General features: G+C 44.2%; 1 protein-coding gene across 2 annotated transcripts in view; it reads right to left on the bottom strand.

The window, feature by feature from the left end:
- The window catches only part of Tmem200a (transmembrane protein 200A), a 76,182-nt gene extending 61,736 nt beyond the window's left edge, over positions 1-14,446 (bottom strand). The window contains exon 1 of one of the 2 annotated variants that reach the window (XM_040728230.1): positions 13,681-14,446. The gene's annotated coding sequence lies outside the window, so the exon portion shown is untranslated. The remainder of the gene's footprint in view (positions 1-13,680) is intronic. The other variant, XM_013126880.3, reaches the window with a different exon arrangement.
- Between the last annotated feature and the right edge of the window lie 1,983 nt (positions 14,447-16,429).

Raw genomic sequence — 16,429 nt, 5'->3', positions numbered from 1 at the left:
ATAATGAAATACATCTGTGCTGTATCCCCCAGCTAGAAGAGAAGAGATACAGAGAACTTTGTTTCCTATACCATTTCCAGGGCATAGGAGAGTAAATGGTAAACACCCCCAATGAACGAGTAAAAGAATGAATGAGTGACCCTCTGACAGAAACTGACAACCAAGCAGAGTTGAAACCTCGATTCTAAAGTTAAAGAGGGTATGAAGAGCAGCGGGTTGGGGAGCCCTCAGGAGCTGTTATGCTGCTGTCCCCATACAGGGATCCAAGGTAGAGCCTGAACAAGGAAGATGAAAAGGGGCTAGGCTCGCAGGCTTGTGAATAGCATGAGTCCCTGGGCCTGCCAAGCATGCCAGCCGCTGCCTCTCCTGTCAAAGGAGCAGCCCAACCTCTGGCAGCTGCAGTAGGGGATTCCCCAGGGTAATACCTTCAGAACAGAGGATCTGGACACAGGTGGCGTTGCTAGGCAGACAAGGTTGCCGTGCACCGCCCTTTTCACATGTCTTCTGTTAGATGCCTATTCTGAGATCAGTTAGCCGATTCCAAATTGCAGCAGCTGTGAATTAAGCCACCACTTCTGTCCACCACGCCTCCTTTTCAGACTTACACTTGAGGAGTCCTGCGTAGCATCTTGTTTTAAGCCTCAGACTTGCTGAAGACACAGTCTCACCTGATGGTTCTTGAGACTCTGAGTTCCTTTGATAGAAACCTCTTAATCTTCCAGTACAAGCACAGTGGGAGACACTTAGTGTTTTCTCAACAAATAGTGGGTACAGCATAAGTCTATTTTAAAACATCTCCTGAAAGACATTGAACTAAAGATTCATTAACAAACATCACTGATTATACAGTACTATCCTTTACCATTAAGCTATGCAGGTGTTAGCAGCGACATTTTTACTAAAGGTCAGTTGTAGGATTGGGAGACTCAGAGGTGAGTAATTTCTACATGTTGGGAAAGATATGACATACATGATGCAAATGAAAACTTTTTTGTGTTTTATTTTTGTTTGTCTTCGGGTTTTTTGTTGTTGTCTGTTTCTTGAGATATGGTTTCTCTGTATATCCATGGTTGTCCTGGAACTCATTATGTAGAACCTACTTGGTCGTGGTGGATGATATTTCTGATATGTTCATGTATTCAATTTGCTAGTATTTTATTGGTGTTTCTGTATCAATGTTCATGAGTGGAACTGGTCTGTAATTCTCTTTCTTAATTGGGTCTTTGTGTAGTTTGGGTATCAAGGTGACTGTGGCCTCATAGAAAAAATTTGGCAATGTTCCTCTGTTTCTATTTTGTGGAATAATCTGAAGAATATTGATGTTAGCTCTTCTTGGAAATTTTGGTAGAATTCTGCACTGAAACTGTCTGGCCCTGGGCTTTTTCTTGGTTGGAAAACTTTTTTTTTGTTTTGTTTTGTTTCGTTTTTGGGTTTTTTTTTTGAGACAGTGTTTCTCTGTATTGTTTTGGATGCTGTCCTGGAACTTGCTTTGTAGACCAGGCTGGCCCCAAACTCACAGAGATCCACCTGCCTCTGCCTCCTGAGTGCTGGGATTAAAGGCATATGCCACCAACACCCAATGGTTGGAAAACTTTTAATGACTGAATTATTTCCTTAAGGGTTATCAGTCTATTTAAATTATTTATCTGATCTTGACTTAACTTAGGTAAGTGGTATCTATCAAGAAATTTATCCATTTCTTTTAGATTTTCCGATTTTGTGGAATACAGGCAAGGGAAACACTTCTCCATTGCTGGTGGGAGTGCAAACTTGTACAGCCACTTTGGAATTCAGTGTGGCTGTTCCTCAGAAAACTGGAAATCAATCTACCACAAGCCTCAGCTATATCACTCTTGGGCATATACCCAGAGGTTGTCAATCATACCACAAGGACACTTGCTCAACTGTGTTCACAGTAGCTTTATTTATAGTAGCCAGAACCTGGAAACAACCTAGACCAAACATCCCTCAACCAAAGAATGGATAAAAACAATGTGGTATATTTACACAATGGAGTATTACTCAGCTGTTAAAAACAAAGGCACCGGGAAATTTGAAGGCAAATGGATGGAACTAGGAAAAAGCCATCCTGAATGAGGTAGGTAACACAGACCGATAAAGACAAACGTATATACTCATTCATAAGTGGATATTAGCTGTAAAATAAAGGATAACTATGCTACAATCCACAGGCCCAGAGAGACTAGGAGAGTTCATGGGGGGACACCCAGATCTCCCTGGGAAGGGGAAATAGATTTTGTGAGTGACAGGTAGGAATGGGGGGGGCATAGAGGTGGAAGAGTGCTGAGAGGGACTTCAATAGTGGGGGACACTTTGGGGTCAGGCAGAAGCCTGGCACGGGGGATCTCCCAGGAGTCCATGGGAAGGACCCCAACTTAGACCCCTAGAAATAGTGGATAAATAGCCGAACTGAGCTGGGCTTTGGTGGCGCAAGGCAGGCGTTGGTAGCACACGCCTTTAACCCCAGCACTTGGGAGGCAGAGGCAGGCAGACCTCTATGAGTTTGAGGCCAGCCTGGTCTACAGAGCAAGTTCCAGGACAGCCTCCAAAACAATACAGAGAAGCCCTGTCTCAAAAAAAAATAGCCGAACTGGCCTCCTCCTATGACCATATTGGTGCCTGGCCCAATTGTCATCAGAGAGACATCATCCAGCAACTGATAGAACAGATGCAGACCCACAGGCAAATATTAGGCAGAGTCTAGGAATCCAGCATAGGAGGAGAAAGGAGTGTAGGAGCCACAGGGGTCAAAGACATCACCTCGTAGAGATTGAACTGACAACGAGGTATTCTGTTTGAGACTGACCTAGGCAGTCTGCATATATGTTACAGTCGTGTAGCTTGGTCCTCTTATGGGACTCCTAACAGTAGGGACAGGGACTGTCTCCAACTCTTTTACTGGCTTTTGGGACCCCACTTCTCATACTGGGTTACCCTGCCCAGCCTTAGTACATGGTAGGTGCTTAGTCTTACTGCAACTTGATATGTCATATTTTATTGATACTCATAGGAGAACTGCCCTTTCCTGGATGGAGACAGAAGAGGAGAGGGTTGGGGATGGAGTGTCAATGGGGGAGAGAGACTGGGAGGGGATGATGGGGAGAAGGCGGCTGCAGCCAGGATGTAAAATAAATAGATGAATAAAAAATAAACTGTTTATGTACAGTATACTGAAACTTCATTTATATATATATTAAATATGCATACCTATTCACTTATGCTAATTTGTATATTCTGTCTGTACTTAACTTGGAAGGTGAACATTGCATATGTAATGTCTCCACCACAGAGTGATGCCAGAACATCCTAAGCATAACTAGCAATTATAGAAAGACCTCCTAAATAAATGTTGCTTTTGTTCCTATCCCAATAGCCATGATCACAGTGAGGTACAGTTTTGTCTTCTTTTCCTCAATTCATTGCTCCACATCATGTCTCAAAGCACAGCCTTATCCTGGCTTCGAAATGGTCTTCTATAAGATATGTGCCCTCTTCTCAGATGCGGGGGACTGGCCCCTCATTGTCTCATAGGTCTCAGCTTAGGTGATCCAGCTGTCTGTCCTGACCCCGACTCAGTGACAGTAGATCCTTCCTCAAGCCCTCCCTGCTACCTGAAACGACTTTGCCTATTTGTGGCCACTGCTTCCTCCATGTCGAAGAGAAGTTCAGTCACCACTTTTATTTAGCTCCCTTCCCCATCTGCAGTTGGCAACATACATCATTTATTGACTCACTTTCTAGTTAATGAACTTTGTCTTGAGTTCATATATAATGTTTTTTGTATGCTATCGAACCGTCAGGTCTTGTCACTAAGAGAAAAATATATAGGACATGCCTTTCTACACAGTCTCCTGTGTCAACAGTGTATAAGAAGATATCTCAAACTGGGAGATGAATTACTTGGTAAAGAAATTGCTATTCAAGGATGAGGGGCTGAGCATGAGTCCCAGAACCCACACTAAAACAAACAAAACAAAACAAAACTGGGCACAGTGGTACCTGCTGCAATTGTAATCGTGCAGAGGTAGAGGCAGCAAGATGCCTCGTGCTGACTGACCACGAGACTGGTATCCGTAAGCTCAGGGTTCAGTGAGAAGCCTTCCATCAAAATACTAGATGGATAATGATTGAGAAAGACACCCAAGGTTGATTTCTGGCTTTAGGGGTACACTCATGAAACACGTGAACACATGAACAACACACACAGGCACAGTAAGACGACTCACATTCGACAAAATGGCATCGGTTGAATACTGTTCTTTAGGTACTTATTTCTCAAATAAACATAAATGATTTTGTCTAAAGTTGATTGAAGCTGGCTGTGTGGTAATGGCACATGCCTTTAATCCCAGCACTCAGGAGGCAGAGGCAGGCAGATCTCTGTGAGTTCGAGACCAGCCTTGTTCCAGGATAACCTCCAAAGCCACAGAGAAATCCCATCTTGAACCTCCTCCCCCTCCCAAAGAAAGAAACAAAAAAACAGTTGATTGAAGCCTATAAAAAGTTATGATATTTTCCTTTGTAAGAAAACTAAAATAATTTTCATTTCAGTTGCAGATTATTTTTAATGGAGAAATTGTAGCTGTTGTCAAGATGAGATTGGCATTTAAATTCCACCTCAGAATGGTGGGCGCAGGAAGCTTAGTAGTTGCTATGTGTAATCTTATGCAATGTATCAAGAGAACAAAAACATCTATGGAGGTATAAGTATATTCCAAATCACCCCTTCTTATGATAAACCCAAAATTCATGTCTGAAAATTCAAAACTATATCATAGTTTTTCTTGGTTACTGTACAGAATCAGAATCTTCAAAACTCAGATTCATCATTTACTTTTTCTTGGGGGAAATCAGTGAGCAGAAACAGTCTTCTAGGAAATCCTGGGTGGTTTCACATCCTGCTTTCCCGGACAGTCTTGCCCCAGTGATTTGCAGGACACTTGGTTGGGAATAAAGAACTCTTTTGCATCAGCTTTATGAAATTGTGTGGTCATGAGCACAATGCAGGATCTCCTGGTTAGCTTTAACTGTGGCAACATGACACATCCTAGAGTCATCCGAGAGCCTCAGTTGAGGAACTCTATGTCTGTGGGAGGGTATTTTGATAGTTAATGAGGTAGAAGAGTTAAGCTCACTGGTCGTCACCACTGGACCAAGCCCAATGTGGTTATCACCATTCCTTAGGCAGCGTCCATCATGATTTCTGCTGTGCTTCCTTGGCTGTGGGGTCCTCAGTTAGAGGTAATGCTGTGTGGAATAGGAAGTTGGTCTGGCTTCAAGTTCCTGCTTGTGTTCCTACCCTGATGTCCCTCAGGGATGGACCACAGCCTCTAAGCTGAAATAAACGCTTTCCTCCTATAAGTTACTTTTAGTCAGGGTGTTTTATTGCAGCAACAGAAAGGACACCAGCACACAGGGCATGGTCAGAATAACCCATTGTCCTGGACCTCAACACCAATGCTACAGAGAGCAGGTTCTAGAAGTGGAACCCTCACCCTCCATACCCTTATCACAAAGATGGTGATATTATTCAGGTTCAAAGATTTGTTCTCCCACTCGTTTATTTCTCAGTAATGTGTCCCTGCCTTCTTGGTCAGGATTACTTGTAGCATTTTTAGTACAATGAGTGTCTCACCATAGTATTTTATCAATCTATATTCCAGAAGAGTGTGCTTGGTAATAAAAGAAAGAAATCTGCAATTGACACAAGCTGTCAGCCACCTTTAAGTCAAGGGTTCTTTTGTTTAAAAAGCAACGAACAAGGGGCTGGAGAGGTGGCTTGGTGGTGATGAGCACTTAATGCTCTTCCAGAGGACTCAGGTTCAGTTTCCAGCACCTACATGGTGGCTCACAACCATCTGTAACTCCATTTTTAGGGGATCCAATCCGATGCCCTCTCCTATCCTCCTCAGGTACCACACATGTGTGGTGCACAGACATACACCAGGCAAAATATCAACATGTTTATATTATATTCATATATAATATATACACATATATATTATATACACACTAGCACACACATATATATCATTAAAACACAAACAAAAGTCAATGTAAGGAAGGCATGGTGGAGGGCATGTCCCTGTTACATGATTCACAACTATACTTTCTATGACTATCAAGAGTCATAAATTTATAGCCTTCCTTGGTATTATCTGTCTCTCCACATATTTTATTAAAGAAATAAACTGTTAAAATAGTTTTAGATTTATTAGTGTGCATAGGTATGCGCATGCCTGTGTGTGTGTGTGTGTGTGTGTGTGTTTGTGCATGTTTGTACCAATAAGATGGCTCAGTGAGTGTTTGTACTTAAACCTCAGGGCCTGAGTTTGATCCCTGGCTATCCTAAGGTGGCATGAGAGAATTGACTCTAAATTTGTCCCCTGACCTCCATGTAAAAACCATGGCATTCATGTTCAAACACACTTGCACACACAGAATCTATATCTATTGGAATGCAAACTAATGTGTAACATTTCTTTAACTAAGGAAATAGCGAAGTCTGATGACTCATGCCTTTAATCCCTAAACTTGGGAGGCAAAGGCCGGTGGACATCTTGTCTACATAGTGAGTTCCAGACCAGCCAGGGTTACACAGTTTAGACACTGTCTCAAAGAGAAAAAAATTCTCTTGTTTGAACAAAGTTTTCATCAAAGAACTATTTATAATGCCAAATGTTTGGAAATAGCCTTGAGGTCCAAGTTTAAGGGTATGATTAATAAACCATGACACACACCATGTAACCCAATATTACACAGACATTATTAAAGTTGCCTAGAATTTGGAAAGTATTTAATGCATAAGGTTACGCAAACAGAACAGGTTGTAATATTAAGTATGAAAAAAACTCATTAAAATGAGGAGAAGGAAATGCCAAATGTTATGGGTGCCTGTGGGTTATAGGATTATAGTTAAGATTTCTCCCTAGATTTTTAATCCTAAAAGCATTTTCCAAAATTTTAATTGAGAGTATGCTTTGCTTTGCAATTAGAAACAAAAATAATTCCTCAGAAGTACTGAATAACCACTGTGGTATAAATATGTGCACATGTATATGTTCTCTGGCCCATCTGACTCCCATTACTAGGAAAAGCAAAATGTGTCTCTTTGACACTAATGTCTGCCTAGATGGAATAGTGAGGGTTGTGTAATTCATGCCACATCTCAGCCTAAAGATGTTGATTTTAAAAAAGGAAATGTTTTCTTCTCAGCACCTCTGGAATTAGTTCACTCTTAGTAAAAACAAAGCCCAAACCAAAACCTTGTATTATTTTGGTTTCATAAAATTCCAATATTCTTCTCACTCACAGCTTTAGTTCAATGTGCTGCAATCATTATTTATATGTGACTCTCTTACTATGTTATGGGACTCAGTGCCTTACCTCAAAGACCTTTTAATCCAATGGGAGAAAAACATGAACATTATTGAATGACTGTAATGATTCTTTCTCTCTCTCTCTCTCTCTCTCTCTCTCTCTCTCTCTCTGTGTGTGTGTGTGTGTGTGTGTGTGTATGTGTGTGTGTGTGTGTGTGTGTATCTAGGGCACAGGTTGATGTCAAGTGTCCTCAATTTCCTTACACATTATTTATTTATTTATTTATTTATTTATTTATTTATTTATTTTTGGTTTTACGAGACAGGGTTTCTCTGTATTGTTTTGGAGGCTGTCGGATACAGAGATCCGTCTGCCTCTGCCTCCCGAGGTAGTGGGATGCACTAAAGGCATGCACCACCACCACCCGGCCCCACATTACTTTTTTTTTGAAACAAGATCTGTCACTGAACCAGAGATCACCAATTCGGTGTACCTGGTTGGCCATAGCAAACCTTGGGATCCTTCTGGCCCCATGCTGGCATTGCAGGCATGATGGTGACCCAAGCTAAGGTCCCCATGCTTATGAATCAGTCTTCACTGACTGAGTCACCGCCCCAGCCCCAACCACTGCTTCTTTAACAACTCCAGTGTTCCCTTCTCTAGCCCTGCCTCCTTCTGGATAAGCTTTATGGAGATACAGAGTCGCAGGATTGCCCCACTGAAATCCCCATTCCCGAATCACTGAACGCTGGCCAAAATCATATCAGCAATACCCAACTCTCTCACACCGAGACCTCTCATTCTCCTGTACACATTCTCCCTCTTTTTAATGAGCAATAAATAATTGGTTCAACCCCAGGGAAGTTCCTGGTGATTTCTGCCTGCAGAGCACTGAATGCCCTCTTTCTTCTCCTGCTGCTCTTTTTTCTTCTCTGCTCATGCCCAGTCTGGTGCTTCCCTCCTGCTGGAAGCCTCTAGTGTCTGGCCTGCATTTCAGAGATCCTAGTCCTTTCTGTCATCATAGCATTTGTGCTCAGCTGTTGTGACTGTATGTTTCATAACACTAGCTAGCTCTGTGCTCTCTGTTACTCTGAAAAATAACTTGAGCCTTACTTTCTGAAATAGACTATGAGATTTTCACAAATAACTTTACTTATATCTCGTTACCCTTATGCATGCATGCACACACACAGAGTGATGCACACACATCTAGTCATGCATCTAAATCGATAAAAACTTTCTCTACATTTGTTGCAGAATGGCATTATGCCATTCATTTTTCATAGCGCGGTCTTTCAATCAGGACCTTAAGACATATAACTGGAATATCCTATGTATCTATAATACTCAGCATGTCTTGGTCGATTTTCCCTCTCAGTCTCTTTCCTGTGTGTGTATTTCTTACTTGCCATGGCCATTGGCAGAGGTTTTCTTCTCTGTTACTGAAAGCAGTGACTAAAACTACCCTCTCAAGCATCTAACCTGCTGCTGTATTCACCCTGCATGGCAATAGGAAGTCTGTCCTGGAGGGAAGGCCCTACTACATAACTGTGTTTTGACAAAGCTAAACAACCCTGCTGATCCAGTCTTCACATGGTCTGCTGTGACCTCATACTCACGAGCCCGAAAGTCACCTCACTGTCTTCTTTCCCAACCAGATGTCTGCAGGACACCCAGCTTCTCATTCAGACTTGAAGTTGACCTTGCCCTGCTAGGACCAGAGTGACTCCCTGAAGAGCCAGGATGAATTCCAGATCCTGACAGATCTGGGATTCTGAGTCAGCTCCTTTGGATAGTTGTCTGGCTCCAGGAATTCAGGCGAATAGGATTAACCTCTCTGAGCCTCGTGCCTTGGCTCCAAAAGTGGGATGTAGATTCTACCTATCTTTCCAGGACTGTAGTGAAGATTTACTGAGATGACCTGTATCTAAGGTGCATGGCAGGTACACTACAAATGTCAGTTTCTCTTTGCACGTGATGGCTGACATCTAGTAGAATCCCCCTCCGTCTGAGGCGATATCCATTCCATATTCTATTGATTCACCTCAGGAAGATGTTTAAAGCGGAGCCATATGGTCAATTCCTGTTCTCAGATCAACAATCAAACTGTACCTGTTCTATTGATCTGCCCACCTGTTCATTCTTCTGGTCCTGCCCCCATACCTGACTCTTGGTGTTAGGCCAAGTCCCATACCAAGAATCTATGCACGTGAATACTTTGGTGGGGCTTCCCCTCGGCATCCATCTTGTCTGACATGTCTGCAAGCATGCATGCTCTGCAAGTTTGCATAAACAATCCCTGTTCTGTGCTCTCTGAAGTGCACTGATGTCTGGTGCTTCAATTGCGTGTTAGAAAGTCTACTGACCCTGCCATTCATTCTGGCCCTTTACAATGTATCTTGACAGTGGTCTTGAGAAATGATATTGCCACCTTGGTTACAGCACAGACTGTGGCTATTGGTGCTCACAAAATCTTAACTTGGTAATTTGCCTTCCCCAGCTTTTGGTTGTCTCACTTTAGAAGGCTCTTGAGAAGCTTCAATAAAATAACGACTTAAAAATGCCCATGGGACTTGCGATGCCAGTATTTTAGGACCTAAAGAGATGGGTTTGTTAAATAAATGTTTGCTGTGCATTTATGAGGACTAGGATTTGGTTCTCCAGCACCTCTGTAAAAAGTTGGATGTAGTAACATGGATCTGGGGGTCTATGCTGGAGTCAGAAGAGGGGCAGAGACAGGCAGATCTTGAAGTTCCCTCACCAGTCAGTCTAGACAATTGGTGAAACACAGATTCAGTGGGAGACTCTGTCTAAAATTAAGCTGGAGAAAGTAACTGAAGAAAACCCAGTGTCCACGTCTGGCCTCCACACACTTTGCAGACTTGCACACCAGACTTGCCTATGTGCAGCGTACTCACCACTGTGTAGGCAAGAACAATTTCACATAGTGAAAAATGCATTGTTTTTGTCTGAAGCATCATTTGCTTTATGTACCACTTCTCTGTGACCATCATGGAATTGTCAATCAAGAAGCAGCCTTCTCCTTCCCATCCCACTGCTACCAAAAGCCACACACAGAAAGAGCCTAGCACAGATCCTATCCCAGGCTACCACTGAAAACCCTCTACCATACGCAGGGACTAATGCTGTGGCTGTTGAAGCCCAGCATCTCAGAATCCTTCCAAACACATACAAATGGGACCAGGAAGAGACAGGATCTCTCTTTCTTTCGGATCTCAACTCAAAAGTAAAAATGGAGCTAAGAAAAGAGGAGAGAAAGAATCCAAAGTCATGTGCACCTTGGGTTCCACCAGCAGCTGAAACAAGATCCACGTTTAGACTTTCCATCCACATTGACCAGAAAATCCTTTTTGTCCTAGTGTAGTGGCATGCACATATAATCAAATGAATGCTTGACCAACTCACAGAACTCCTGAGAGGAGTGATGGCAGAGGGACTGGGTCATCCTCTGCAACAGGATGTTCAGAAGAGGGGAGCAGATACAGCAGGAAGGGATCTACAGTTTCCCCATCTTCTTACTCTGCTACATTCCTAATTTTGTTGTTGTCTGTTTTGTTTTTCTGTATAATTTTCCCTCTGGTGATAAAGTTTCTAAAGAATGACTTGTTCCTGCATATCCTACCAACAGTGCCTTGGTTCAAAGATCCTCACCTTTGTATAGTTTGTAGGTATTTCCTTTTTTACAGTGCACTCAGAGCTCTTGGAATAGTCTTATCAAGGACCCAGTGATAAGCAAATCCCCATTCGGGAAAGGGGAATGGGAAAATGGGGTGAAGCTGAGGAGAAAGCATGAAATAGGAACAACCAGACTAAACACTAATAGTCAAATCCAAGGAATTCCAGATGTTCTCAAACTCATAATTACACATTTTGTCTTACTTTTGTTTTCACTAAAAAATTCAACCCTCCACTAACGTCAGACATCAGGCTTACCTCCCTCTCCCCCTTTAGGGTTTCCAAGGCATGCTCAGCTTCTCTTCTGTCTCTGTCAGTTCTGCAGAGAGGCAAGCGAGTGCACTTTGCCAACATGTTTTGTAGCACCAGCCTGGCCTCCATCACCTTTCTGCTCTAATTACCTCTGGAGGTTGTTAGGAAAATCAATTGCTATTATTTGTGAAAACTCGTGGAAAACCATCAAACACTGAGTGGAAGCTGGTATTTGCTATTTGATTTTGCTGTCAGCTGGGATCACCATGATGGACCACATGCCCCAAGCTAGACTGCTTTCATTTCCAGCTGTCAGGCATTATCCTCTCCCCACCCCCAGGCATCTTACATCCTGCCCCTCTCCAGCCCTAACACTACAGCCACACATCCCTCACATTCAGATTTTTTCTGTATCCTTAATTCCAGCAGAACTCATCATGTAACATTATTTCATAAGACAATATACAGGTCTTCAATCCGAGGTCACTCTGCAGATGAGGACATCACAGAGCAGAAAGGCCAAACAACTTATCCAAGGCTGCACAATCAAGTATCTAAGTCAAGATGACAACTTCCCAAGAAGTGCCGATTGGGATCTGCCGTAACTGCTCTCAAGTCTGCACCAGTCTCCTGGTGTCCACAGACACTCTGACACTCCACAAAGCTTCAAAGTCTGGGCTATGTTTACTGGACTCCTCTCCAGCAGGGTATTCTCTGCTGCACGACCTCTCACGAGTGCTCAGACACTAGCAGACAAAGCCTACCTTCAGTGCGGGGCCAAGAGGACAAACCTCATAAGACTGCAAGTCTCACGTTCCTGGATAACATCAATGGTTCATCTCATTTTAGCTTTGTTTTTCTTCCCCTTATACAAGTTCTTTTTCCAAATACACTTTGCTTGATAACTGCTGCCTATGCTATCTCCTATTTAGTGAGAGAAACACTACATGGAATATATTTTTTAATTGCCTCATCTTTGGAATTCTACATTCTGGTTGATAAACAGTGTGAGAACTTTTGACTTCCTATGAACACTTCTTTCATTCATCTCATTTTTAAAAGAAATGCAAAAAGTGTACATTTGCTTGTTTTTTGTTCTTATTTTCACAGGCAAGACATGAGCTTCTTTTTTTATTGGATTCTGGCAAGAATTAGTTATCATTTCAGATTCATTCCTCCTGATGTTGGAAGTTTTCTTTCTACATTTAATGAACCATTGTCAAAATCTGGAAACTACGGAAGTCTAAATGTAGCAATTCGATTCTTGGCACATTCAAAGGCATGTCTACATATTGCACTACCTGAAAACGACAAGGACAACAATCCCTTCTCACCAAGGGCTCCCGAGATTCCAGCTCCTTTTGGTTCCAAGTGTCCATGAATACTTTGTATTTGCCTAGGCCAGCCTCAGAAGCAACAGGTTAAGTTACTCTGTGCCAGCCTCTGGAACTAACATTCAGAGCCTTCCTACGCACCAGCTCTCTCCCTACCAAAGGCTTCCCCAGCCTGGATACAAAGATAATTATAGCCCTGGTTACAAATTATCTCATAATTATGAGATATCTGGTAGGGCTGTTAAAGAAAAGTTATGAACACCCCAGTATCCACTTTTAAAATTCAAAGTGCAACATTAAATTGCTAAAGTATTGAGGGACAGTTTCCACTTAATGGAAGCACTGGTATTTCTTTTAGAAGAGTGCCTGTTCCTCACCTGAGCTGTTTGACAGGCAGGGAGGTACCAGCATATGCTTCAACATGGGCAACCAGCAGCGTGGAAATAAAGTGAGCCTTTAAAAGTTTCAAGGTAACATTCTGCCCTTCAGTAAACTGGTAGGATGCCCCAGTATCAATGATCAAGTCGGAAACAAAAGGTCATTTTATGTGTTTTCATCATGCATCAAATGACACACCATTAAAAGAAACAGCTTTGGCTCCCACTGATAACATCTATGCACAAAACTGTGAAACTTGGTTTAACAGCAAAAAGGAAATAGTTCGATACAAATTACATTTACCGATTCCTGAAATGGTTTCTGCTGTCAACCACGGAAGGTCTTCAGAAAAAAAGACGGTAAGAAGGCAAAGGTAAGCCAGGCATATTTAGTTTGGAAACACGCCAGACTAAGGTGTACAGTGACTGAACCTTATTACTCAATTAAATCTACCTATTCAAGTTACTTAATTGTATCTACGTATCTGCCTTTCTCTCTGACATTCTCATTGCCTAGTAGTGAACAATGAATCGTTTTGTTATCACACATGCACACTCACGCACGCACACACACCTCAAAAATTTTTTTGTTAAGCAGCAAATACAGAATGCCGGAGCCTTCATAACGCACAGTGCAGGCCTGAATAATTAATTATTGCAAAACAATCAATTAAGCGAACCTTGGAGAGTCCTTTCACTTAAGGCAGACTCTGGGGAGGAGTCTTGCTGAATCCCAGGGATAACTGCTTCTGCTCTTCGTTTTTCTTATGTAGGCAAGACCACACACCGAAATACTGTTCTAAGAACCCCTGCCCACACTTTGTTCTACCGTAGATTAACGCCATAGACATGCTCACAAAGAATGCTGACTCTGGAACCTAGACAAAGGAGGGTGTAGCTCGAAGAAGACACACGGAGCCAGGCGCTCCTAGGCTGCCCGCACCACCTCTCCTGTGCTCTAGCGACCAAGAAGTCTGGAACTGATGGCGGACTTGGTTCATTCCCCAAACTTTGGGAGTCAGCGTTTCCCCTAACTCTGCAGGCTAAAGCGGAAGGGAGGAGAGGAGGCTTCAGAAGCCGGGAATACCGCTGCGGGGTTCGCCCACCCACCTCTGCAAGTCCCTCGGCGCCCTGGTGATCCCCTCACCTGTCCTGAGCGCCGTGTCTCGGGGCTTCGGTGGCCTCTCGGGGTTCTTCGCTCCCGCAGCTGTTGCGACGGCGTGCGCCTCCCGGGACCAGCGTGGGAGGCGGCGGGGTCGGGGGCGTCAGGCGGAATCCGGGCAACAGCGGACAGCCTCGGTCTCACTCCCCATCCCCGCGGGGCTCAGGCTGAGGACGCCGCGCGGTCACCGCGGGAGAAGGATGAGTCAGGCCGGGGTGCCGGCTCCCTGACTCGCGCATCTGGGGGACGCGGCCGTGGCCATCGCACGCGTGGAGTCCTAGCGCCCTTGCCCTCCCAGGGTACCGGTGGGACGCGGCGAACGAGGCCGGGACGAGGGGATCGCAACTAAGGCGTCCCCGCCGCTGCCAAGAAGGACAAAAGGAACGCGGGGCTCGGAAAGTTTGGGGCTCGGTTCCCGACGGATTCCAGCCCCCGAATGCTCCCCCCCCACCCTCAAGAGGAGGATCCGGGGCGAGGGCGGGGACGGGCTTCCCGGAGCGTCGCCGCCAGCCAGGGACCCAGACGGTGCGAATCTCACCGCCGCCCACGACCCGTGGGAACTCCGCCGGCCCTGCCGCCCCGCTGTGCCTGGAGCTGCCTGCAGGATCCGCCCCTCTCCGCCAGGACCTCAACCCGGCTGCCCCCCGCCCTGGCTGCAAAGTTGTACTTCTAGAGCCAGGAGGGCGCGCACACAAAACCCATCTCGGGAACAAAGTATCGCTTCCAGGCGCTCTGCTCTTGCTCCGGCTGACGGCCAGCGGGCGGAAGCGGACACACCCACTCGCTTCTCACCACCGCCGAACCCGGGTTTTAGAACGAGAGATCCCCGCCTCTCCTGTCCCAATAAGAACTGGGGGGTCCCGGGCCCACTCGGTGTTTTCTGGAAGCAGAAGCCACAGGACCCTCGGCTCCACGCCCCTCGGATGCTTTCTTATCAGAAGCATCCTAGGCGGGTCGGGGTCCCCCTGGTGGCTGTTCGGGTGCTGTGCTAACAGAATCATACCCCCCCCCACCGCACCCCCTGCCCCACGCAGGGATATTGTTTGCCTTGAGCTCCCCCGGGATTAAACTACTTTAGGATCCAGAAAGTTAGATCCAGTAGAGCCGGATTAGTTGGGGAAGGTTCTGGGCGTGAGATCTGGGGGAACAGGACGGAATTATATCCTAAGAATTAGAGAGTCTGAGATTCAGCTCCAGATAGCAAATCCAATAAAAGATTCAAGTTACCCAAAATTATCAGTGAGTGGAAACCGTGTCTTATCCATAGGGTGAAAATAATAGTTACCTGCAATTCTGCAAGAGACCAAAGCGAAGACTCTGGCTGAAGGTCAATTCAGTAAATAAGGCTTCATAGTCCAACTACCGCACTGGAGCGCACCAACCTTAGCTGGGCTATGAGTTCTTTGGATATTTTAAACTCATAGGCAAGAGGCAAATATTCTGCTGTGGCATGTTGTTATTGCCATGAGTCATCTACTGGTCTTTCTCAGAGAGGATTCCACGACCAAAAAAAAAAAATCTGCATTCAAAGACAAATGAATGTAATGCAGCCTCTAAGATCCCGGACAGGTCATTAAGGCGACTTCCTATGGCAATGAAGAGAGGCTGTAAAAATGGGCAATGAAGTAAAAATCTTCTTGCGTCAACTAAACAATCTGGTGGTTAAATACGTTTTGTGAAAGTTTATGACCAAAATGCTTTTTAAAAATTAAAGAAGATGGAATGGGGGTTGGAGAAATGAGTCACCTTGCAAACCATCTGTGATTTTCTTTTTCTCCCACCTTCGACTAGTAGTTTGTGGCCCAAAGCCACAGTCCCTTCTAATACATTTATTTGTCAAGGAACCCTGTTAAGAGTGTGAGCCTACTAAGCTTCTACCTGTTGTAAAAGAGTGCCCTGAATCTTTCCTTCTCCTTAAAGCTCCCAAGAGTGGCCACTTCCCCGTAATCCTTCCTGACTTCCCTGGGAATGAGTAACAGGTTCATGCCCATCCAGGGAGCACATTTAATGTGACACACTATCTAAAACGTACAATGAAACCTTTCAAATGGCAATCCAGACATTTTAGACACCAAATGACTCAGAGATCGATAAAGAAAGACCATGGAAGAAGATCAAATCCCATTCACCACTGATCATAATTATCTATCTGAATTTATTTTCCAATTATTCAGTCAAAGAATAAAAAGAATAGGAAAGACTAAGTGAGGTCATCAACATTAAATGTTCTAAATGCATCTTTTAAATAATTACTATTAGGAAAATTC

This window comes from Mesocricetus auratus, unplaced genomic scaffold (genome assembly GCF_017639785.1).
Source record: "Mesocricetus auratus isolate SY011 unplaced genomic scaffold, BCM_Maur_2.0 Super-Scaffold_100018, whole genome shotgun sequence".
NCBI classification, from domain to species: domain Eukaryota; kingdom Metazoa; phylum Chordata; class Mammalia; order Rodentia; family Cricetidae; genus Mesocricetus; species Mesocricetus auratus.
The sequence above is the reverse complement of the archived record's forward strand: the minus strand, read 5'-3'. Positions and strand labels throughout refer to the sequence as shown.